The 27,449-nt window shown below is 36.3% G+C and overlaps 1 protein-coding gene across 11 annotated transcripts in view; it reads right to left on the bottom strand.

Annotated features, from left to right (window-relative positions):
• The window catches only part of chl1b (cell adhesion molecule L1-like b), a 97,684-nt gene that overhangs the window by 51,681 nt on the left and 18,554 nt on the right, over positions 1-27,449 (bottom strand). For 5 of the 11 annotated variants that reach the window (XM_058779312.1, XM_058779309.1, XM_058779315.1 and 2 more), the window contains exon 1: positions 1,181-1,462. The exons of 1 other annotated variant lie outside the window; for it this stretch is intronic. The gene's annotated coding sequence lies outside the window, so the exon portion shown is untranslated. Of the gene's footprint in view, positions 1-1,180; positions 1,465-19,567; positions 19,669-27,449 lie in introns of those variants that run through there. 5 more of the 11 variants (XM_058779318.1, XM_058779319.1, XM_058779313.1 and 2 more) reach the window with 4 other exon arrangements.

The following is a 27,449-nucleotide window of genomic DNA, read 5'->3' as shown; positions in this document are numbered from 1 at the left end:
TTGTGGTGTGTAGAAGGTGATTCATATGAGCTATTAATGTAAAACATGTTACAGCTTGTTCCTTAACATCTGGATAATCTTGTTTTAAATAAGCTATTTGACAGCTCTGTCGGAAGCACTAAAATAGTCTGGATTTCTTTACCATTTCAATGATAAGATAAACCACTGGCCTTTTTATTAGTGTATTATGAAACAGAACATGACACAGAACTGCGAAATCCAAAAAATTGCTTATTGGATACACTTTTATGAACTCATTGAGATGCTTATTAAGAAAATCCCAAAGATTAAAGAGTGAAGTTACAGAGCAAATAAACCATTTCCGCAACTCTTCTCATACCAAATAACCAACATTGTAATAATAAAAGAAAAATGCATACAAATAATCAAGAAAAACAGAATTGAACATTCATGTACTGTTAAGATTGACTTCACTGGCTTTATTGATTTCGAATTAAACACTTATTTTTCCTCATAATAATAATAGTAATAATAATAATAATAATAATTTCCACACCCAAAATGTTTTTTGGACTGTATCAAAATCCAGTGGGCAGATATTACTTAAATGTTTAACCCTCTGTTGTACCACAAAGTTGACACACACTTATTTAGATATATTACATTTATTTCTATTGGAGGGAAATGTGGGATCCACATCAGCAGTCTATCTTTATACAGAAGTGTTTAAAAAATTATTTACATACATAAAGTGGCCTCGAAGATTGCAAACATAAGATGTTTGAAGCATGTTAACAGTCATAATTTTGTTTTTAATCAATTCTCATAACATTAAAAAAGTCATTAACAATAACAATCTACCTTATTTTTTATAAAACAGATAACAGAACATGAGAGCTAATAAGCCAAAACATTAATATGAGCGTGAAATAAAAAGTTAAATTCATCTGACATGGACATTAGTCACAGGAAATATGCAAGAAAAAAAAATAAAGTGCAAAAATATAAAAGGTCGCACTTAATATTAAATACTATATAAGCACTGGATAAAAATAAAATCATTTTGCATATCACACACTGCTTCACTGTCCCTCCAAAGGCTTTCTGTAACACACGTGCGGGTGTCACAGCACACACTACTACAGTAGTAATTCCCTCTACCGGCACGCTTTTATATCAAGCTCAGACAAACCCATCAAACAGAAGCCTAAATACTCACAGGAATCTGCTTCATTCTTGTCCACTCGTCCTCAAAAAGACAGACGAACCTTCCTCTTCTGCACAGTCTAATCCCACAGGCGTGAAACACAGAGAGTGCTGAGGAAATCCAGAGAAACGTCTACCACAGCATACGCGGGAGAGAAGCCCCACCACTAGCGCGCGGAACGGTGCGGAGCGAGAGAGGCACTGGGGAGACATATGCTGCCAAAGCCTCTCGCCTGGCAAAGAAGCTCATTAAACGAGTGACAATCACTCCCACAAAGCCAGATCTGAGCGCTTTTCACATGGAGTGTACAAAGAAGGAGAAATACAGAGAGAGAGAGAGAGAGAGAGAGAGAGAGAATGAATGAATGAGAGAGAATGAAAGAGAGTGAAGGAATTCTAGATGGAAGAAGTTGCATTTAAAGCACTCGTGCATGGGGAGACTTGTCCATGTTTTGTGCCATGGATGTCAAGATCCATGTTTTGCCTTTTGTAACACTGTCAGTATGGTTAAATAGGGTTAATCTGAAGTTTATTTGAGCATTGTTTGATATTAAAAAGAAAGGATAAATATACATATTAGTTTAGTCTTTCACATTTTATATTTTAAGGCAACGTGAGCAGCATTTGCTGGTACAAGAGTAGCGATTATGATGTTCTGGGTGATTGCAAGGGCATTGCTATGCAGTTGCTAAGGTGTTCAATATGATTTTTAGTTGCTATGCGGTTGCTAGCTTGTACTGGGTGATCAAAAGGGCCCATCCCCAAGTCTATGATATGGTGGTCTACAGATATGGGTTGGGTCACTGCTTCATTTAAGTGAATTTCACTCATTTTCTCATTGGCCAGGGTAAATAGGAAAGAAAATCTCTTGGAAAAGACCTCAAAGACCTAAGCAACAGTGATGCTATCCTATGCAAAAACTACAATACACATACAATACACATCTGAGAAAAGCAGTAGTTTAGTGATTTTTAGATACTTTTTCACATTTTCTCAAGAAAATGTCACGTAATTGGTTACATTAGTTCAAGCAAAAATAAAAATTATCTCATGCCGTTCAGTCATATTGTCCATACAATGAAAGTCAAATTGTCCATAGCTATTTGGACCACAATGTTAAAATATCTTTGTGTGTGTGTTCCTAAAAATAATGAAAAGGCATTCAACTTTAGAACAACAACAGGTTAAGTAAATGATCACAAAATGTTCGTGTTTTGGTGAACTACCCCTTTAAATTATAGGTTCACAACCTTAAGGTTCATGACCCCGCATAGGGTCGCCAGAGATGCAAATGGGACTGTGGAAGATTTCTATACACTGCATCCTTCTTATTATACATACATATTTTTATCAGCATACTTTTATAGCTACATGATTCAGATTGTGCACTTTCAATTATAATCATTCAGAAAAATTAAAATGGATTGAATAACTGAAATGAAACTGAAAAATCAATTTTGAATTATATCATAGATAGCAATAACATTTCATTCTTAATATCATTTGCAGCCTGTGAGATCATAACATATAGACTGTAGCTTCTGCATTAGGGGGATGCAAGAATTTTGAAACTTAAAAATGGGTCACCATGGACCGAATAATGATGATAACCTCTGTCTCAAATCCACTTGATTGACATAAGCCAGTGGACAGCAACAGTTCATTTGTACCTCACAAATAGGACTGGGTCTCTGGGGATCATGTGATTTGCCGACAGAGCAAATAGCACAGGGCAGGACATGGTCACACAATCTAAACACAAAAGCCCCACCCAATCCTGCAGTGCTGAGTTGGAACAGGCTCGCCGTCATGTGTGAATGGGTGTGGGGAGAGCTTGAAATCAGGGAGGCTTGACATGTTTGCTTCAATTATGCTGATGTAGGTGCCGCTGACGTGTCTGTCAAATGGAAGAGTGCCCATACAGGTAAAGGTATAATTAGTCTTTCAGGTTTTCAGGAAATGATGCTCTCCATGTGTCAAATGCTCTCCGTGTGAGGTGAGATCACACGATGTGCCATCAATTACAGGAAACATCATTAAACGAACAGGCACCATAAACATTCCTAATTAAAACGGATTCTTTCATGTTCTCGCTATTTAAATGTACCATTAATTTCATTATCTGTGACTCTTACTCGCTACAGGGCACAAGATCATCTAAAATGCATAAAGGACTTTTACATATTTTCCCATGCAAGATTCTTACTCAGTGTCTGACAGATGTTTTGATCTGCTTCTGATTAGGTTAATTAATGACTTAAGTATGTTTTCGTTAAGCCAAAACCATTTCCCCTTTCCTATTTAACATGCTCAGAATGTTAATTGAATAACAAAGGAATGATTACTTAGGGTTTCAGAAAGTAAAAATCACTTTTTTATATATTTATCTATTTATTTTTTTAATTGTATGTGGTTTTGGTAATCCGCATTTGTATTACTTCAACTTATTTTTAAATGATCATGTTTAATGTCAAAAGGTCATGGCAAAATACTACATTACCCATGATTCTGCAAAAATCTCTACCAATAGATTGCAACAGTAAGGTTCCTGTTGTAAAACTTATATAAGGTTTAATCTATTTTTTGACAATAACTTATAAATCTTAGAGACAGATCTGCACCAATGTTTTCAGTATGCTTTTGCTGAAGCCATCTATTTGCATTTTATATCATTTGCAATGCTTCATGGGATTGTAGTTCTTTTCCTCATTAAAGCCAAAGTCTTGTACCTTTGTCATTTTGTCTAATTTTCAAATATTTTTTGTTTCAAATCAAAGTTTATAATATTGCGATTCACCTCGTAGCTGGTTTGTTTGGTTCATGTCTGATGACTCTTTAATGAGAACTTTTTTTAAAAATCCCTACAGGAAAAAAAAAAAAAAAAAAACAATTGGGAAAGATACTTTTGGAATCAAGGTTGCTAAAAAAAAGTGGTCGGTTATATTGCTGTTTGGAGTAGTTTTATAATGTTGCTATGGTGTTGCTGTGGTGTTATAAAGGTTGCTAGAGTGTTCTGAGTGGTTGTCAATCATCAAAATGATCATTCAAACAATCACAGCACAAACAAGGAAGAGATAAATACTAAGTACTGAGTTAAATGAATTAGATACTAAGTAGGCGCAATAACAGTAATGTTTGTCTTAATAAGCACAGCGAACAAATATAGCATCTATTATTGATGCTAAGCTGTTCTGCAAAGAGGCCATTCATCTGAACTTGGGCGTTAATGTGAACAAGACCCTTAAAATGCCCCCCTTAACTGGTTGAAGGAGGGACAGAGGCAGGTTTTGGCAGGAAGAGAGTGTTGTTTGATAGCGTGAGCAGATTGCCAGACAGAGAGAACACTCAAAGCGCCACTGTGCTGGTGGTGAACTGACGGGGCCCTTCCAGTCCCCAGCGTGTCCTTTTTAAGTGCTCGGAGGATGAAGCTGCCATTATGGCCACACAAACAGAAAGACGGCTGATGAACTTCATAGGAATGCTTCTTCCTGAAAGCAACAGGGTTAGAATAGAGTGGCGGGAGGGAGTATAGAGAGCGAATGGGAGGCGAACTGCCAGTTCCACCAAGCTTAGTCCTCACGCAACCAGGCCGAACAAACCTGACATTGTTTTGGGCGCTGCCTAGGGGATCACATCCATTCTTTCTTTTTCTTTTCCTCTGCTCCTCGATTTCATTCACTGTTCACAGTCAGAAACCTCTCTCGCTTTTCCGCTTTGGAGGATTCGGTTGAGGTTGTTTGATCTGTCATTATCATGTTCTACGCCCACTTATGTTGTTTGTTTTCTTGCTTGGTAATTGAATAAACGATATATGACTGAATAACCTCACTTATGAAAAGGAGTCAAACAAAAACAACATTGAGTGCTGCGGTTAACATGTCTGTACTAGGAGTAACAATGACTATTTAAAAATGCTTTAACTTGATACAAGACCATTTAGAAGCAAATATGATTACGTAGCATAATGCTCATACAATACCGTTAGTGCACATTGACATACTTAGGCACTCACACACAAAATGTCTTCTAAATTTGTCTACTAGGGCTGCTGCTGCTGCTTTTAGAGTTTTAGCAGCATACACGTAGTATAAATGTACAAGAATTAGAATTATTAAAGGAATATAAATACACAGAAATAAACATAAAGTATCAATTAAGTGTAGCAGACACCATATTCAATGTTGAATAGTGAGAAAAAAACATAATTTGCTGTAGGGGTGTCCCCGAATAGTCGACGATTCGATGCTTCGATTCGAGGAGCCTGATTCGACTCTCAATCTCACAGTCGAATATTCGCGGGGTGTTATGATCATGCCATTTTGGCTATATGGGGGTGCTCAGTGTCTGATTTCACATTGAACTACCGGTTTTCTCCCAATAAGTTAATATACAGCCTATTATGATAATGCTGTAAATAAAAATCTTAAAAGAAAGAAGCTTTAAATAAATATTAATGTGCGTGCATAAATCCAACTTCCCCTATTTCGCTTTCTAATCCGTCACCGACAGAGGAGCATTTTGGCGGCAGGGATTGAAATCTCAAGACTCAAATTGACACAGGCAGAGTGGAAGACTTTTTTCGATCAGGTAGGGTACAACAAGTAATTTCAAAACATTTCAGTCGGTTTATATATATCGTGTATATATTATTTATCTTGTATAAGATGCATTTGGTTGAGTTACGCTACAGTAATGCGCTTCATTGTAGTAGCCTGCCCTAATTCTTAAGGGTTTCGCTGACGTTTAATGTTAACTATCTTTTAATCAAAACATAAAACATTATTTACCCCGTTTGCGAGGCGTCCGATACACATTTTCCCTGTGTATTTATGACTGTCGAATGTCTGACTTGACTCTCGGTAATGTATTTTGCCCCGCCCCCAAACATATGATTCGACTATCAGTCGACCATCGGCATGATTCGAAAATTCCGAATCTACTATGAAAATCCTTAGTCGGGGACACCCCTAATTTGCTGATATATAGCCTATATGAAATTTGGCCCACAAATTCATATGATGTTTTCATTCATGATGACATTTCATTCATTCCACATGACCGTGTGTGCTATTCCAAGTTTGAATGTTTAAAATGAACAAGAACTAGGAAGTCTCATATGTCCCCTCAATATACAATATATTGTACTGTAATATATGGCATTAAGTAACAAATGAAATGTGATATATTTTAAATGATTTGCTGGTCATATAAAGATAGCGTCGTCTATACTGTGTGTGTGTGTGTGTGTGTGTGTGTGTGTGTGTGTGTGTGTGTGTGTGCGTGTGTGTGTTTTGAGATTTAGTCATTAAGTTAATTAAACTTTGATAGCATAGTATAAGGGTTAGCAAGTTAGATTTATTTACACAAAACCAGTGTCTGTTCAAATAAATCAACTCAATGATTCATTTGCATCATCAATTGAAGTGGCTTTTATCATCTAGTGTAGAAAACATTCTTGATTTTTACTTTCCCTATATACAGTAATATAGTAACAAGCATGTGTCCAAAAATATGTCCAAACCTTATTCTGAGGATAGTCCATTTAACATTTGCTAATAACCATAACTGTATAGACAGACAGGGGAAAATGCACAACCTGCAAAAATCACAAAACAGTGAAGGGCACAGAAGAGTGAAACACAGGTGCATTCCTCTATGAGAAATAACCCCCTGTAACCTTCAGGCAATGCTGACAACCTACACAATGAGCTCACCTGGGCCCTGATCAATGCCCTCCAGCATGTCAAGATGATATATGCACCAGCATTTAGAGTGTGTCTCAGAGCTGGCGATATAGGCTGAGGCATAAAGACCGCTGTACGGCATGTGCTAGGTCAGGGGCAGGACGAACCCAGCTCACCAGACCGAATAAGGACGCTCTCCTGCTGACTGAACGCTAATCCAGCGTGCAATGATTACTGAACTGAACTCTATCCAGACCTACAGAACCGCCAAATTACACTACTTTTATAATCTAAACAAACAGTAATTAGACATATCCACTGCTTTTGATAATGCTTTATGCATATGTCATGACATGTTGTGCAACAGACACATTTAACCTTCTGGGGTCTGAGGGGGGGTTTTGGGTCCTGTAAAAGTTTTGACATGCCCTGACATTTGTGCTTTTTTCAGTTTCTTACATATTTCTTACATCTTACATACAGTTTGTTTCAGTTCAAGTCTGATTCAGCTCAAACTGTGCTACAATAATATATGAGCGGAATGTGTGTACAAGTTTTAATTTTGTGGAAAATGAGATGCACGGTTATTGAAAAAGTATTTAAGCTGCTAAAATAACTTTGATAATTTTTTAAAAAATTTTTTAGTAAAATTTTTTACTGTTACATTTACATAATTAAATGTAATGTAATTTAATAGTGCAATTAATAATTTTAGGTAACAATGAATAATATATTGACTTTTAAAGCCACTTTCTGTATCATTTACTCATCACAGTACTGTAATGCCTTTGAATAATCTACATAACATAATATAACATAACATAACTTTTTACATATTTTCATGCACTTCCAGTTTTCAGTGCTTCCCTGGTGTATTTTAATTCTCAAGTTTGTCTTTAGAGTAAAACAGCTGCTGATACAAAAGAAAGTTAGCATGAATTACCTTGTTTGACATGCTCTAGTTACCATTGATTGAGTCACTGAAATCAAACAACACTGATCAATGGCCTCCTGTGGAGTTGTAGAAAATACTCTCCTAAGTATTTATTTTAAGTAAGGTCAATTTCCTCAAATAATTTATCAGGTTGATTCACTCCAGAGCCCCAGAACTTAATTTGGTTTGCCGCCAAGTACCTCCTTTTGAACTCTTTCAAACATGTTATAATTATCGTTTATCTGATGTGTAGCGCTCCGTGAACTCTAACACCATATGCCATTCTAATAAAATACCCATTGTCTTGATTGCCTGTTTATATGCAATTTCCCATTAGCCTTGACACTTTGATAGCATCTAAATTGTTTCCAGACGCACGTTTATAGAAGCAGCAACATACAGGACGCAATTTACTGTAGGCATTCATTACACAATCTACAAGTGTGCCGAGACGAAAATATAGCATGTTCGACACAGCTTTTGAGAAAGCCATCAACTCAAAGCCATGTTCTTCTTCAAAATGGAATTAACAAAGCTAAGTGTGTTTAAGTGCTCGGTGAGGTTTGGGTGAGGCTTAGTGTGCCATATGGTTAGCATAACTCAACCTGAGAGAGAGAGAGGTCGAGAGAGCTCAGACTCTTTCTGGCCGCCTTATTCACAGATGGCACTCTCTGCAATCACTGGCATCAGTGAGCATGTGATCATTCTTCCTGATTAGCCACCCCACCAAAGATCTTGTGCAAACATATGTCAATTCAACAAACGTCTTTCGCTGAGATATCCTGGTTGGGGTGTCAAAACAGGCAAGTTAACTTGTCAAATTGTCTTGAATTGAGATTTAAAGGTTTATATTTTGCAAGCTTTATATTGGATAGTGGCTAAAAAACGAAACATATTAGACTACACATATTAGTAATTATTTATGAAATTTAATTTTTGAGTGAAAATTGCGTGTGAATTATTTTATTATTATTATTATTATTTGTGTGTGTGTGTGTGTGTGAGTGCAGTTAGGGATAAACAATACAGGTACTACATCCACCGATATTAGTGATTTTTAAATTTATCAGTGTTCAGTATTGTGTAAATAAGCTAATATTGGGAATTTAACTGATTAACATTGTTGTCTATAAATATTAATTAATAATAAATATTAGCTTAATAAATATTTAATATTAGCTTAATATTATAAACCAGAATTTTAATATATATTAACACTTTCTTACAAAGCACTTTTAAACATAAAGGGGAAAAAAATGGTCAGTAGTGTCCTATCTGATACGCGGCACCTCTGCGGCTCTCTTTATTGCCCCAAGTCTCTCATCTAGTTGACAAGTCAGGGTCTTCCTGAAACCCATTTTAATCATGTTACCCCAGAAATCAATAAACTATTTCCCCCTGGGTCAACCTCAACAATGAAGAGGGTCTCCCATCCTGAAGTACTCTGAATGTGTACACAAGCAGTCTGAGTGCAATACAAACACAAAGCTGTGAAGACAAATTCATTAAAATAACCACCATGTCTCTTCCAAACGAATGAGTGTACATGGCAACCTATCCCCGCTTGAACTGCCTGTGCATGTACAAAAAGCTTCAAGGGCTGGTTTTCAAGTTTCCTCCTACAAAAAAAAAAAAAAAAGTGGTCGATAGTAATTTAATGGAATGATTCTGCAGGCCAAGTGCTTCACTGACTATCATCACAGAAAAATTCTATCATAAAGCACTCCAGGTGGAATCCATACCACTCCTACAGACACCTCAGTTCCTGTTAAATCAGATTCACAAGTGAGATGCATGTTTCTGGGAGGCCTCTATATCAATCCTTCTCTTCCTCTTCCCTTAATAAGATAAAACACAGCGGTTAGTAAGCTCGTGATAAGGCAAAGCATCTAGCTAATGCCTTTTAAGGAGAGGGTAAGCAGCGGTGTGTCTTTGGAGGCTGGGGGGTTGCGGTAGGGGAATGGAAGGGCATGTTGTAATACTGCTCTAATCCTGCGGTGGATAATGTATCAAGGATCAGCTTCGCATGAGCAAGTTTCTCCTGATGAGGTGGAGGTCTCCACACTCAGAGGGAAAGCAAGGTGTTGCATTGACATGCGGGTCACAGTCATGTATGCCTCTGGAATGCACAAGTGTTCTTCAGTCAGACTACGGAGGAACAGTGTGGAGAAGATGGTAAACTTCCCTCAGAGCATTTTGCTCGTTCAGCTTATCGAGAGAATGCTTGAGAAGATTCAAGATCTTGGAAATACAGCTGAAATATTACATAAACACCCACTCTTTGTCGTGAGAGCAGTGTGGGAATCTTGGTAACATGAAATAATTTACCCTGTAAAGCTTGACATATGAAATCATTTTCAAAAAACCTCATATTTTGTAATCTAATTATATAAATATACTTCAGTTATATTAAAACATAATATTAAAAATAATTTGTATATACGTATATATAAATGCAAATGAAATGATAGGATACATACCGTAGGTTATGAACAGGATAAAGGAAACAACAAATTAAATTATGAAATTATAATTAGGAATCCTGTGAAAGTGCCCAGAGCAACAATAAAATAAAAATTCCAGTAGTTCTTAGCCTCAGGTGCAATTTAATGGTGGGAAAGATACAGTCTCGTCTTTCTCAACAAGGTGTAATTTTTTCTTCCCCAAAGCCAATTAACAAATAGCAAATGAAAGAAGCCACAGGCTAAGTTTATAAGATGCTTTAGAAAACTGCATTACTATGCAAATGTACCTACTGACATCCCAAGATTCATTAAATTGATCAATTACTCTGCAACCAACAGAATCTAATACACACACTTGTGCTTAAGAAAAATTTCACAGGAAACTTGAAAAGTGAGAGCCACAGAGGTATTTTAATGATGCACTAAACAACAAGAATGTGTTAAGTGCTTCCTTATGTCATGTTTACATATACAGCGATTTTACACTGCATTCCAAAGTCTCTATAACTCAGCACTGCAATTGACATGAACTGAAAATGGCTTCTGGTCACTGTAGATCATGGTATATGGCAGTGATCCTCAAATCGGGCTCGCGAGATCCACTTTCCTGCAGAGTTTAGCTCCAATCCTAATCAAATCAGATTTGAGTATCCCTGGTATATGGTATGTGACCGGCCCTTTAAGATAATGTTCTTAGTCTTAAAGGGCACCTATTATGCAAAATCCACTTTTACATGGTGTTTGGACTAGAGGTCTTCACGGAGGACCCAAGACCCGAGGACCCAAGACCCGGGACCCGTACGGGTTTGGGTCTATATTTTAAATGGTCAGCCGGGTCCGGGTCGGGTCCCAATCTATTACTTCGTGTCCCGGGTCTGTTTAACATTGTGTGTAATAGCCTACCCGAGTCGATCGGAGAACACCGCACCCGCCAGTGATCAGTGTCAGTCAGCATGCGTGTGTTTTGTAACTTGCAGTTTGTAAAATTGGGATGAGAAAATTGTGAGCGGGAAATAAGGTGAAAGAAAAAAAAAGAAAAAGAAAAAAACACGCGTTACCTCGAGCCGCCAGAAGCAGAACGCGGGAGGAGTTAATGTAGCCTACTGCACGCAGACGGTGATCATGGATTCCTTCATGAGTGATTTGGAGGGAAAAAAAGCTGAAACAAAACTGAAGAAGAGACGCCTATTGAACATGCATGCAGTAAAGTGTAACGCACTTCTTGTTCTGCACGTTTTGTGCTAAAAAAGAATTGATGGCAAGAAGAAGATGGAGAAAAAAAAAAAAAACTGCGAAGTTGCATTAGTCATCCGTCACTGACTGTGACAGCAAGTAGACTTTTAAAGCAATAATCAGTGGATTAAGAAGGCTCAGGGCTCGCAAAATTTAAAAATCCCTGGTAGCCCTTCGGGCAGGTACTTTTCAGATTTTGGTAGCCCGAAAATTAATTTAACTAGCCCGAATTAAAAATCTACTATTTTATTTTATTTTATTTATTTATTTTAAAAATAGAAAATCAGATAGGAGTTTAAATGTCAATCAAAAATATTTTCAATACACAAATATCAACAAATATGAAGGAAGGAATTTTATTTCACTATTTACAGGGTATCTGCAGAATTTTTTAAAATATATTTAAGGCAATTTATGACCCATTTTAAGAGCTGCACAAGTAAAATGAACACAGAATGAACGGGGTTGGACAATGTCTATGGTAACAGTTTTGAGCCATAAAATTACATGATTTACAGTTCAGATACAGGTTTTCACAAAAACAAATCTTATACAACAGCGTTTCAGGCTATAAACCGTTTTTATGAAAAGGGATCAATCAAGCATATAAATTATTATGTTAATTTAAAACGTATAAATATCACTGTCTTAATTGTTTAGATTTTTAGAAGGCACATCAACTTCTTTCTCATTTACAACTCTATGTGTTTGCTGCGTAAAAAGTTGCATTGATCTGACCATAAACAGCAAGAAAGGCTTATTGAAAATGCAAATTCATTCTCTGCCACGAATATTGCGGTTTCCCCGGAAATGCTGTACACAAAGCAGCTCCGCGCTCATAAATGCTGCTTTATCAGGAATTATAGGTAATACGAAATTAAAATGCCAAGGACACGTTTCTGAGGACAGTCGGTTACCTTCAGATACATTCACATAAAGACATCCGCGCCACGTTTTGACTTGAAACGTGCAGCGCTCATTATTTATTCAATGACATCATTGCCTTAGTTTAATCCTGCCGTATCGCGACTCTTGTCTTTCCGTCCCCAACTGTAAGACCTCTTGAAATTATAATCAAGACATTTCTTATACCATTTAACGTATTTAAAACTTTTGATGGCCTTAATTTTGATACAACTCACTTTCAGAGTTTTTAAGGACCCGCGGGAGATCTGTATTTAAGGTAGCCCGTCGGGCAGGCGGTGATACATTTTGGTAGCCCGACTGGAAAACACAATAGCCCCGGGACGTCGGGCTAGCGATTTTGCGCAATAGAGAGGAACGAACAGCTAACATGGATGTAAATGTATTGGCTAGGAGGATTGTATGCATCGCAGTCAGGGAGAAGGCTACTAACAGTAGTAAGGGGATTTTTTTTTTCTCTCGCAACTTGTTATTAACTTAATAGCAGTTTGCTGTGAAATATGCGCCGATCAGGTGCAGTCGGGTCTGTGTTTTCCCAGCCGGGTTCGGGTACAACTTTCGAATAATGGTCAGTCTGCGTTGGGTCCGGGTAGTACATTTAAGGCATTTCTCGGGTCTACACAGGTTCGGGTCCCACTTTGAAATTAAATACGGGTCCGGTTCGGTGCGGCACATTTCTCTTCGGGTTCGGGTATACAAATTTTTGGACCCGTGAAGACCTCTAGTTTGGACATAAATGTGTGTTGGCAGTGTGTGAACACAACCACCCTACAATGAAAAAATTCAACCATTCCTAATTTTTTAACCCCCTTTAAACCAAGTCTGTCTCATTAGGCCTGCCGTTTTGATTCTCACCGCAGTGTGAAGTCACATTTCGGAGGGCCGGGCCACGGGGGTTGATTGACAGCCCTGCATTGCTATAGTTTCTGCCCTCAGCGGTTACGCTGTCCTTCATTTTCTCCACGCTCGAGCAGCTGTAACGTCAGCAATGTCTCGCAAGCAAACCCCGTGCTCTGTGTTTGGATGTAAGACTGAACATAAGAGTCTTCATTTTCTCCCAACATCTGAGCTGCTGAGGACGCTGTGGATTACTTTCACTTTTCAAGGTAATGCAACTCAAAATCTACCTAAATACGTGTATCACTCCAGACTCTTATGTGAATGGCATGTCGTTATAGTGCTTAGCGTTTTAACCGTATTTGTGTGCGTACATTAAGTATTTTTTAACTGATGAGCATCGCGCTTTTGAGATTAGTTCACACCATTCTTAGCGTGAGATTCGTTCGGTAGCGCGGTCGCGCGTCTCGGTCCATTGATCCACACCGATGACAGGTCAGCGCGGGCGTGAGCTCTGTAACATCGCACTGTTTGGTCCAACTTTCAGTGCATTTGACTTCCCTTATGTAAGTTACAGCTAAACACCGGTTCTCACGCTCTCAGTTATGTTGCTTCTACCAGCTGTTTATTGCTGTAGATATGCAATGCAGAGAGACGTATACGCGACGCCCCCTTCCGGAGACGGGGCAGGAATATGCAGCTCATTTGCATTTAAAGTGATACACTCTAAAACAGCTCTTTTTTAGACTCACCCCAAAAATGACATTTTCCTGCTGTTATAATAAATGATCTGTGGGGTATTTGGGGCTGAAACTTCACAGACAGATTCTGAGGACACCCAAGACCAATATTACATCTTGTAAAAAGGGGCATAACTGGTGCCCTTTAAACCCTGCCTAACATTTGTTTCTAAAAAAAAAAATGAAAATAATTTAGCAGAAGCTGAATTTGCTATTTTAACAAACCATGGTACTAAAATGAATTCCATAATGCTTTAAGATATGTAAAGTAATCTCCTAATCATTTGTAGTAATGTTCCCCTTGAGATTCACCCCATAATTCAAATCTACATTTGAACATTCAAAACAGCCTATATTTTATAGAACTGCCAACATTTCAGACATCCTCAAATGCTTTTGGTAACCGAGCCATCTATGTTTTACACTGCAGATACATTTGAGAAGTCATGATTGAAAATATAGCAGCACCTGCAGTGCACATCTGGTATTTGTGAACCCCCTGGGCCAAAAGTGCAGGTTTCCTTACAAGCACTATGGGACATGGACATATAACTTTGTAATTGTCCACTTAAGCCATTTCAGAGGGTAAGGTATCATGTAGTTTTATGGTCCACATGCTGGGTTCCTCCTACTCCCAAAAAAAAAAAAAAAAAAAATCATCTTGGTTTATTATATGACCCTAAAACAGCCTGAGTGTGACATTCTACACCTTATCTTCTCCACACTGTGTGATAAAAAAGAGATTGGGGTTTTATGCAGCTTATTCCACAAATCTCAACAGTCTCCTCCACCCTGATGATTTCAAATAATGTAAAGTAATCTCTAAACTCAACATATGTAAGAGGCTTTAGAGTCTCTCATTGGCGGCCTGCGGGGTGTCTCACAGATGACACATGTGCCTGTTTCACTCAAGAACATTGAAAGTTATCTTTCGGGATGCTTGAAAGGAGAGCCACGGCATTAAAGAGCCCAGTGAAAAGAGGGCTTTTACAGAGGCGTCTTTGTCAAACTCATATCAAAGGCTGCGTCTGGAAAGTGAATAGTTTAGCTTTGTGTTTCGCAGTGCATGGGTGGGAGTTTGTTGTGGTGTCGAGATATCCCTGTGTACACGCAGAGCTAACCCTATTGAAAGAGCTATTGGGAAATCTCCAACATTTTACGGCTCTTTAACCAAGACTGTTCCTCACTGCATGATATCATAGTTTGACATCTTTAAAGAACCTTGAATGCAAGTCTAAAGCACTATTTGGACAGGATTACTTTAAACTAGAATTGTTAAGATAGGACTTTTCTATATATATAATAATAATATTACATTTACACACACATATAAATTATAATATGCAAATAAATATTTTCTAATGGATGTTTGAATTGGAATTGTTATCTATGATTTGATATATGCATCTATAGATAACAATGTTATATATATATTCATATATATATATATATATATATATATATATATATATATGTGTGTGTGTGTGTGTGAGTGTGTGTATATATATATATATATATATATATATATATATTACCACATATAAGTATTTGAAATAATATATAATGAATTTATAAAATATTAAATAATTATAAAAACATAAAATAGCCATTTTTACAGAAAGCATTATTAAAAACATGGATGATTAGGTCAGGATTAAAATTAAAATTACAACCTCTTCAGGGAAGACTGTTCCTGTTCTAATAGGGCTTAATTTTTTAGTCAATGGACTTAAGACTGATCTTTTGTCCACTTTACATGCATTGTTAATTAAATTAATTAAATATATATATATATTTTAATACATGCAGTTATTATTAAAAGTACATGTCATTTTATTAAACAATACCCAACTCACAATGAATATTTTTTTCTAAAACTTTAAATCACAAGCTTAAACCTGTCTCATAGTGGCAACACATTACCCACTGTATAATTCATGGATATTACCCGCCAAAATGAGGACAATATCACATGGGGGCACTTCAACTGGCATCCCTTCAGAATGTTCTGTCATTGTTCAGCCTAAGGCTATAGCTTGCTGCCAATGCATTGAGTTCAAACCATATCCTCTCTTCATTATTAACATGAGACCACCAGCTCTCGTATACAATGTCATTTGGAGAGCAGATGTTAAAACACTGATAGTGAAGCCTAAATATATTACCCTTCTTGGTGACGTCTGCATCCTCAACCAAAGTGTGGATTGAATTAAGGAGTGCTGAATGAATTCGATGAACGCTGGTCAGAAGGTTAAAGAGCAAAGAAGGGTTATCTTGGCTGCAATTAGCATGTGCTCTGAATGGACGCTAATGAATGAAATTCTCGAGAGTCTTTGTGTTACTGGTTTAAAGGACACTGTGTCCTTGCAATAAGTCCAAAAAGACACAGGGTTGGTTAATCACATTTGAAATCTGATCTGAAGACTATTTACACTCCTATTTACTAATTCACATTTACTCGACTAGGAAATGAATGATAGCATAGGATGTTACGCCTACATGTCATTAACATGGAACTGACATTTGTGTAAATGGCTTCCTGCGGCAAAACAGTCTATGAACTATGTGCCAAATGACAGGAAAGAAACTGTAAAATATACCAATTTGAATAAAAACAGATATACTAAACGACAACCATCAAGAGAGTTCAGGGCTCAATACAAGTAACGTTTTTATTTTGCAGAAGAATTATGTCATATTATTATATTATATTATTATGTTGGTTACCACAGGAAATAGTATTTACTCAACCTTCGTTTTGTTAAAACAATCAAAAAATCATGTTTACAATAATGCATGAGAGTCATGGGGATAGAGGGGATAGACATTGCACTGGAATAACACAAGATTTTAAGGGGGCATTATGGGATAAATCTACTGAAGAGTTGTGTATTTCTGCACAAAACAGCCTAACCACCCACAATTCAGATTAACCGCACCTTAAATGCATTTAAATTACACTAAGCTGCATATAAAAGTAATTCTCATTCTTTTTTAGCCCAAAACACGCCTCCTTTATGCAAATTAGATTAATTATAGATTGTTGCCAGAACTAAGCGCTATTTATCTGGTGGAACTAAGGCTGTGGAAAATTTTCTTTTAGCGAGAAAATCATCATTTAAATGATTTTCAATAATGGCTAAAAGCATTGTTTCTGAACACGGATCCAAACACATCATGTGGCCAAGCAGTTTTAGTCCATTCAGCCCATATGCATTCACTCATAATCCGAACCATTCATTATTTTATCTTTTTCTGAAATGTTTTCAGCAATATCATGAAGACTTCTTCATGCGCACATCCTGCTTTCACAATGTGTCAGGAAATGAAAGGATAGATGGACATTGCTTTGAAAATGGCTCTCGGTGACTTTAAATGCAGCTATTTGGACTGTACAGCTGAGCAATCAGCATTCTCTAAAGTGCTCATTGTGTACCCTCCAACAAAGACTTCAAAGATGAAAGCCGTACACAAAATAAATATAAGAGTGACAGCAACGGAACAGATGTTACAAGACATGAGTAACATGTTCGTCTATGGAGGAAAACAGAAAAATGCTTATTGTCACAGGCTGTTGATAAAGTGAGCAGTGGTAATGTGCGTGGTGAATTGTTTGCTTGATGTAAGGCTCTTTAAAACCGCCAGACAGTCTAATACTTGGCTAGACACACCCAGCAACTATGTTAAACTTTCTAAGTACTCCATCTTCAAACAATGCAAAATATCCCAAAAATGTATGTTTGCCCTCTTGAGTAAAACGTGGTGTATTGAAAAGAAAAAAATAGGTTAGGTCCCTTGCTGACACACATTAAAATTCATATATGCTGAAAGAGAAAGCTTTGAGTCCTTCGGTTCATTGAATAAAAGACATTTGAATGGAGAAAAACAGTAAAGTAAATACCCTGCTTAGAATATTTATGTATTTATATTCTACAACTGACTGGCATGGTTTTTGCGTATGACAGATGAAAGCACATGACATGTGAGCGCAGTCCTCCTGAGTGTTTGCCAATGATGTCAGATTTTCATTGTTGTAGTTTCAGAAGAACCATTTCACATAAATGGAGCTTAATGCCACAATGAAAAATATAGGGCTACAAAGGAAAAAATATATTGGTCCAGTATATGCACATTCTTGTGCAAAATATGATGCTGGCATAGAGAGTAACTAACCTAAATGTATAGTTTTTCATATTTATGAAACAGTTCTTTCAGGTGGTTCATGTAAATCAAATTTTGTGAAAACAGGCCTAAATGATTCACTAAAATGAGTCACAGATTGATCTGAGGCCCTACATAGAAGTCTGTGTGAAGGATTGAATTGAATTTTAATGAAATAAAATTCATTTTAAAAAATGAATAAAATAAAAAAGTACAATATTAAATCTATATAAAAGTAGACTACTGTACTGGCTTAAAAATAGATTTCATAAGTGAATATGCAAAGAGGTTGCAAAATTCATTATATATAGTTAGCGTGACTTAAAATCTCAGGGGAACTTCAAGTAAATTCATTGAGATCACAGGAGTTCAGCTGACATAAAAGGTTGGGAAACCCTGATCTAGAGTGTGGGAATGCACACTCATATATTAAAATAATGTAGTCATGTTCTCTGGAGGGCAACCAGAGGCCACATAACTGCCAGATGGATAGCTTTGAAGTCTACTATCAGGGTTCCAACCTTTTATAATATAGGAAATTAGATTTTGCTCTTGCATTTAGCACTTAGAATATCAAGTTATGTAAAAACTTACTAAGCTCATTTCAATGAAGAGCTGGAAGGGGCAAAAGTGAATCTGGGGCAGCAAAAATGAGCAGAGTCAGGCTGTGATGCTAAAGTCACATCTGCCTTTCAATGAAGAGGAAGTCTTGGTTTGAAGAGTCCCAGATAAGGACATAATTACTTTAACTTTCCATTACGTGACTGAATGTTCTCTCATCAAGCGTGCAAAGCACTTCTCTTGACAAGGTTTTTAAAACTCAGAGACAATGAACTAAGAGGCTACCTGAGTGTGACTGAGCCACCAGGTATTGTTCAGATCCACACTGAAGTCTCCGTTTCACTTTTTTCAATGTTTCATAAATGATTTTGGTTTCAAGTCCTAGACTAAGTAAACAGAAGACAGAGACAAGTGTAGCAAGTAAGTCAAGAACCACTCTGATTCAAATTGAGTAATTTGACTGATTCAAACTGATTTTTTCCCTGATTTAAACTCAAGACTGTTCAAAACTGAGTCATGAGTCTTTCTGAGATTTATTAAAAAGATCCAGTAAGTCATTCATTCGAATCGGACTACACTGGTCATGCTGCATTTTTATTGATGCATTGATAAATCCAATGCAATAACAGATTTACTGTTGATTAATGGATTAACCAAAAGTTAATGAAATTGCAGCTTTTTTTTTTTTTTTTTTTTAAATAGAACAGTTTTAAATAAAAATAAAAAAGTTACTTGTGATTTTAATAAAAAAAGAAAAGAAAAAAAATAACTATATTTACCTCCCCTCCAAAAAAGTCAAATCATAAATACAATAAATAATAAATGCATCACTTAAAAAAAATAACAACAACAAAAAGTTACCTTTATCTGCTGTAGCATGAATAAAAGTTCAGCTCTGTCCAAGTGAAGAAATGTCACCAGACCTCTCACCACCACAGGAAACCAACAGTCTTGTTTTCACCCTGAAAACACATTCATGTTTACCACAGGACTGAGGCACCACACGCAAGACCCACTGAGGCCATATTGTGACATGGGAACCCCAATAAAAAAAAAAGAAAAGATGTTAAGAGCCAGGGGAATTTGCATTTTGGAAGGCGCTGAATGAAAGTATTTGTTCTTCCTGCGCCTCAGTGAAAGACTCTGTTAAGTCTAAGATGGTTTATAGATTCTTGTTCATATTCAGAAGTCAGGATTATGAGGATGATAAGTCTGACAATTGATGTACGTTTGCCTCTGTGATACTTTTAAAGTCAGGCAGTAAATCAGGCACTGTGGTTTTTCCCCCTGCTTTCCCCCTATTAGTTCATCAGTCAATTACGTTCTCTGGCAGGTCGCTTGACGTGTCCTAGAAACGGGGGCTTTATCTTAAAATTATAAGGGGAAAATCGCAAGCGAAAAGGACAAACACTTCCTGGCTGTTTATATGAATGCAAATGTCAGGTCTTTTCATCTTGCCCTTCATAGAAATAGCTTCAAGGTTCACAAGGTGGCAGTATTTTGAAATCCACTTTAATGCTAGTTAAAGCGCTTGTTAGTGCAGAAAGCTATGGAAGTACATTGTCTTTGACATGTTTAGGATAGGTTAGAAGGAATTATGAAAGTTTTACATTTACATTAACACACTTGATCAAGAATCAACAGACAAAACATTTTTAAATTAAAAAATACATGTACAAAATTAAATCTTGTTAAAAATAGACTACTGTACTAACATAATACACTAATAAAATAATAACTTAAAATAATACTTAATGTAATGAACAAACTTTGAGTAGAAACATTTCACAATATTTAATTACTAGTAACTTTCATAAATGATAAACAAATGGCAAGCTATACACTGAATTTAAAATAAAATTTTGAAGTAGAAAAAAATAAGTTAGTATTTTCTTGTATAATGTACTACAATATTCTTTGTTTTGTTTACAAAAATAATTTTACAGTGTAGAAACCAGTAAGCAACTACCAAACAATCATTTTGCAAAACTAAAAAACACTCTGAACACCTTAGCAACCACATAGCAACACACAATACATAATACACACACACACACACACACACACACAAAGTATTAATTTCAAATAGAATAAAAAGCTTGTCTTTAATATATATGTATGTGTGTGTATATATATATATATTACGGGTGTCAACGTTAACGCGTTAATGCATGCGATTAATCAAAAAATTTTAACGCGTTAATATTTTTTTAACGCAAATTAATCGTTTGATAAGGTTTGACCCCAACTTCTTACCGTCATCGCAGCGCGGAAGGTTATCTATCATTGTGTGATGAGAGTACAGCGAGCCATTGTTGCCAGGGTAAAGGCACAATTGGGTTATTTTGAAAATACAGTCGTGGGAAAAAATTACAGAGCCGTGGGTTGCGGTTTTTGGGGCTACTTTTATAATGTACCACGGCCACCCAAAGTGTATAAAGACAAATAAAAATTAAAATAGATCCATTTACTGATGTGTATTATACTTGGAATGTATCCCTGGCAACTTAAGAACAGAGAGGCGGTTGTAACATCAAATAACGTGAGTTTCAGCCAGAGCAGCAGAAATAAACATGACAACAGCCACTATAGATTATATAAGATTATAAACACACGATTACGATAGATATGGTCTGTATGTGATTTTCTTGAGTTAAAAGTGTACATCTGAAATGCTAATTTGTGCAGCGATATAAAAGGCTATAAATAGCATATTTTAACAACAGTAAACGACCAAATTTCACATGTGATCGCAAAAGGAAGTTATTACAAACACTCGATGGTGGTTTGAAGTGAGTTCTGAGTAAAAGTGTACTATTAATCTCATAAATTGTCTTATGAAGCATGATGCTAATATTAGCTCTAATGCACCTGCAGAACAGGTCCAATTCTTCTTTATAATGCATTTTGTCATAATACTTCACGTAAGGTCGCAAGAAATGTTTTGTTGTATTTATTAAGAAATACTTTTGATAATAGTTGGGTAAATGTATACTGGGATTGAAGCGATGTGGCTTGGTAAACGTTTTATTGCCAGTTTAAAGGCTGATAATGGCTGAATAAAAACAAAAGAATAATGATAAAAGAATAATAAGGATTATACTACGGGGCCGTTTAATGCTTGAATCTGATTGGCTGACGAACGTTCTAAGGTGTGCAATTATTTTCAGGGAAACACACGGCAAACGTAGTTCCAGGCAGCTCTTGACCGCATTACATGACCATATCACTTCACCAAATGATTTCTGTTATTTCAAAGGTCTTACAACAGCAAAATAACCAACACCCACAACGACACTGGCCAAATAAATAAATATAGTAAACAATATGATAAAAACGACAGGTCATGTCCATGTTTTTGCCACAAAATTACGCTTTATTATGTACGGAAAGCACATACTCTATCTCTCCCGCTCTCTCTCCCGCAATTACTCCTTACATATGTCTAATACCTGGCGGAAGTGTGAAAGGTTCTGTTTCCTTAAACTAATTTGTCATGCATTTCTTTTTCAACACATTTACAGGTAAATCCTAGTATTTTAAAATGTGATTAACGCGATAACATTTTTTAATCAATTGACAGCACTAATATATATATATATATATATATATATATATATATATATATATAGATGTGGATATACATGTATAGGTTTAAAATAATACAAGAATGTCATAACATGAAAAAAAATAGTTGATAAAAGCAGTAAGCAACTACCGAACAACCACTCTGCAACACGTACGAGCACACACACACACAAAACACTCGAAACACCACAAATCTAATCCGTTTTGTTGCATGTATAATGTAAAAACAAATTGAAAATGTAAAAACTGAACAAATCTGAACTTCACATTTTAAAATAACACTAAAATCTACAACACACCGTGTTTTCAGTTTATCAAGCTTGAAAAGGCACAGGCAGAAAGTCACACATGATGTCATTTCCATGCTGATGAATATACTCATCCACTCAGATGACATGGTACACTTCCCCATTATATTCCACTTTCACACCGAATAAAACGTGCCCCACCACAGTGTAGTTTTTAATGGATTTGATCCCAATATCTTTTGGAAGCTCTGAAAGAGACAAGGCCGACATCCCATCTGACTGCTTTTGGCACTAATGATGGTTGCTATTGACCTGGGATGCAAACCCACGCTGTGTAACACAGCGGGACAGTTTGTTCAGTTGAGCAGCGCGTCACACCCTATATCGCCCACAGCTTTCATCCAACAACACTCAAAAGTTCAAGTCAGCAAATCTGCTTTGTTGTTTTACCCCCAAAACATGCATAATGTATGTCATACTCTAGTAATCAAAGTGATAATGGCATGAAAGGTTAGAGATCCACCTGAATTTACATTTGTGAGGATGCTTTGATTCGCATCATGATCTCAGAACTAAAATGAGGTTAGCGGGAGAGATACAATTGATTGGCTGCAGACTAGTTATTGACTTATCCAAAAACCTACAGTATGAGAGGAGCCGCGTGATTCTGGAAATGGTCCATCTTTTACTGCTGACAGGGTAGGGCCCCTGCCCTTTAGATAAGAAGATTACAGAGTGATACAGAGGTCTAGCAGATTTATTGTGCCAGAGCTGAGCCATTTAAAGGATAGACGGGAACTCTCTCTTTGGAGGATGCTGCATTCAGGTTTTAATATCTCCCAAACCCAGCTGTTCACCCATCAAATGTGACAGGTCTATGAAATAAAAGAAAATAGGGATTTACCCTTAAGGTGACATCTTTTTTGTGCACAGTTTGCTCTGTTTTATTCAGCATGTTGGTAAAGTACAGCATAGCCTAATCCGTGTTGCATTTTAAAGAGATATTTATATACAAAAATTCATCCATCCATCCATTCATCCATCTACCACACTTTTAAACAAGACTTTGAAGACTTGAAGTCTGAACCTACTTTTGACTTTACAATAAGTTGTATTATTTAATTAGTTATGTAACTTGTTAATATTAGTTAACATGAAACAACAATACACTTCTAAAACATTTATTAATCTTAGTAAATGTTAATTTCAACAGTTACTAATACATCCTGGGCAAACATGATTAACAATTAACTTTTGTATTTTTATTAACATTTAGAAACATGAATAAATACTGTAACAAATGTATCATTCATTATTAGATAATAATGGGTTAGTTAACTAATTAAACACCTTTATTTTTCATATAAAAAATACAGTCACATCAATTTTGATTATACTTTTTTTTTTAAGGTGTCCTTGTTGAAGTGCAATTATACATTTATACAAGTACTGAGTAATGTTAATTAACTACATGTACTTACTATATGGATAGGGTTAGGATTAAGGCCTGTTCACACCAAGGACGATAATTATAAAGAAAACAATAAATGGAATCACTTCCATTTTTCAGTTGATGAACAATAAAATCATTGACACCCAATCAGAATCAATCCTACTATCACGAGCTCGAGAATTTAAAGCGGCAGACACGTGTGCACTTAAAATAAACTGACAATGTCGTCCACTGTTGTGGACGCTAATATTGCTATGTTTATAGTTATCGTTCTTGGTGTGAACGGGGCTTTAGGGTTTGGCTTGGGGTTACTTGAATGTAATTATGCATAATTTTTTGTTATTATAATAAAAAGTACATTTAACATGTGCAACAAGGACACCTCAAAACAAAGCGTTACCTAAATTTATTTTAACTTCAATTCAATTAATTATACTAACTTACACTCAACTTCCAATGTGAATTCAAATTCAACTCAAATTAAGGAATTGATCTGAATTTTAAACACATTCTCAATTGAATTTTGAATGGTGCACAAACCTGAAAAAAGAAGTGCATAACAATTCTTTAAAAATGTCTGCTTTTGTCTTTCAAAGGAAAAAAAAGCTTTTACAGCATGAGGGCATGGATAATGACCGAATTTTCATTTTGGGTTGAACTATTCCTTTAAATCCTCCAGATAGACATTGTCCATCGATCCATCTATCTATTCTCTATACTGCTTCTCATCTGTAGGGTCACATGGTTCCTGGATCCTATCCTAGAATCTTGGCCAAAGGCAGGGAAACACCCTGGACAGGTGGCCAGTCCATCACAGGGTTACGCATTTTCCAACCAAACATATGTCCTGAAGGAGAATGATATGAGAAATGAGAGACAACACAGAGAAAGGACAGGGACAAATGAGCAATGACCCTTTGTTGGTACAAGACAGAAGCACCAATGAAGCGAAACCAAAGAAAGGCATTATGTCTCTGATACGATCACACAAAATGAGGGGTCACGAATCAAAGGAGCAAGTGCCATTACTGGCGCACTGTCAGGCCTCGTTCTGCATGGCAAAGCCGCTTGTTGATTAGGAAAAAAAAATATTGATTAGTGACAATGAGCAGCCACAGGCTAATCATAATTGATGGCTCATAGCTTCAGTTATCCCCTTCAGGCACAGACAGACTTACTTTTCAAGCATTACAGTATACAGTAATGTATACATCATTTTGAGGTGGTTTTGACCACTACTTTTAAGAGGCCCTAAAAGTATTGGTTTGATTGATGCAAATCATCACAGTGCACTTAGTGTGCATTTATTTGGTGCACTGATTAGCATAAAATTTTAATCTCTTAAGTAGAGGGAAACTATCAGTCTTTCAAACTGTGTTGTAGATCCGACTTATTAAACTCATTTGTCAATATGATATGTATCACCACATTTTGTGTATTGCAAGGAAGTGTTTTCATTAAACATAGAATGGTTTCTAAAGTTTTTGCTATGTAATTTTGTATTTCCTGTACTTTTCCTGTATTTTTACCAAACCACTTATTTTTTAATTATCAAACGTGTAATATTTTATAGCTCTTGCTTTCATATTTAGAAATTCCTCCTCTAAACTGTTACCTTCAATAACACTTATAACACAATAACAAGGAATGTGAAAGATCAGCCTGCTTCTCCTGGTAAACAATTTTTAGAGGCTCCTTTTTAATAAAACAATTTCTTTTTTTTTACTTGCTTTGCAGTATACATATCTAAAAATCCTTAAACTATACGTGTTTACTTCAGAGGCAAAACTACATAAGACATTAAGATGTTTTCATATATAGTATATAAAATATTTTGTATGGTTTTTTTTGTTTTGTTTTTTTTTGGTGTTGTTGTTGTTGTTTTTTTTACTGCTCTATAATGGCAGATTCCCTACTTTTTACTTGTTTATATGTAAAGGTGAAAAAGTTTGGCAGTACAGTAAGAGAAACCACACTCATAATAAAGATGCCTGAAGATATCTGTAAATAAATCTAATATCTTATGTAATATTGCTTCTCAAGTAAATTCAAGTTGCTTCAAAGATTTTTAAACATTTTAAGTGAAAAATCAGACAGAACAACTTATTAGGAATGCATTTTTGCATTGTTTGCCATCACCTCATGTGCACTTTACTTAACAAATCAAAAGTTTCCTCAAATAAACAGTTTCAAACTGTTTTCACTACTGAACCTGAAAGGGTTTTAAAGGAACAGGGTCCATCTAGACAATGATATACAGCTTATTGATTACAAGCCAAGACAGGAAATAGTCAAAGGAAAGTTCACTTGAACTCTGCAATGTCCCTTATCTAAGCATTTGATGAGGAATCCATGGTCTGATCGAAGTGGGCCAAAAATAAAGAGTTACTCCAATAATTCTAATGCTAAGCAAGAGATCCACATGAGCACATTTAATTTGTTTAAGAGTCTGCCTTAGCTTGAAATACACTCTCAATATCTGACACACTCTGTGCACTATAGCTGCCTGAATCGATCAGCCGTACAGGACAGCAGCGGCTCAACTAAGAGTAACAATCAATGGCATTGCTAAGCACGGGACAGGCCAAAGCTCCCTCATGACTTCTGGAGCTGCAAGTGTTAAATCAAACTCTCATTGATTGTGTGGGGTTCAATTGGATGGGGGAGGGTAGAACTGGGGACCAATGTACTATTGGTTTGTGGTCCAATAAAACCAATACAAACTTTGGTAGGATCTTTGAGACTACGGTTTGCAATGAGCAACTGCAACAAAAATTATAGAAATATAATATAATATAATATAATAGTATTTTAAATTTATATATATATATATATATATATATATAAATTGATTAATGTATTGTCATCTTATTGCACTGAGACTACGGTTTGCAATGAGCAACTGCAACAAAAATTATAGAAATATAATATAATATAATATAATAGTATTTTAAATTTATATATATATATATATAAATTGATTAATGTGTATTGTCATCTTATTGCACTGACTCCATTTTCAATAGCACTGTCGACAGCATGATAAATGCACATAGCATTGTTGTAGCTACATGATAATACCATTTGTGGGCATCCAGGATCTTTAATTCTGAATCGTTGTCAGCACTGACTATGAGACGATGGAAGTATGTTTCAGAGTAATTAGGAGTCTGGGGGAAAAGCGAGTCTAGGAGTCTCTCGAAAGCGCCCTTCCCCCCCAATCAAACACAGCCTACATTGGCCACCCCTCCTCCCTTGTCCAAACGCGTAATATTTCGAACAGTAAACAAAACCATCCCCTCTCCCCATCCTAAATGAAGATAAATGAAGACTAAAACCCCTATTAGATGGCTGACGGGTGGTAGGGTTGAAAAGAAAGGGCAAAAAACTGCTGCAGTAGGATGGCATGCTTCCTTCTTGTGGTTGTTCCTGGATACCACCAAGAGCTAGCGGG

The sequence above is a fragment of the Onychostoma macrolepis genome, chromosome 06, assembly GCF_012432095.1.
Source record: "Onychostoma macrolepis isolate SWU-2019 chromosome 06, ASM1243209v1, whole genome shotgun sequence".
NCBI classification, from domain to species: domain Eukaryota; kingdom Metazoa; phylum Chordata; class Actinopteri; order Cypriniformes; family Cyprinidae; genus Onychostoma; species Onychostoma macrolepis.
Note: the sequence above shows the minus strand (reverse complement) of the source record. Positions and strands in the feature narration are given on the sequence as shown.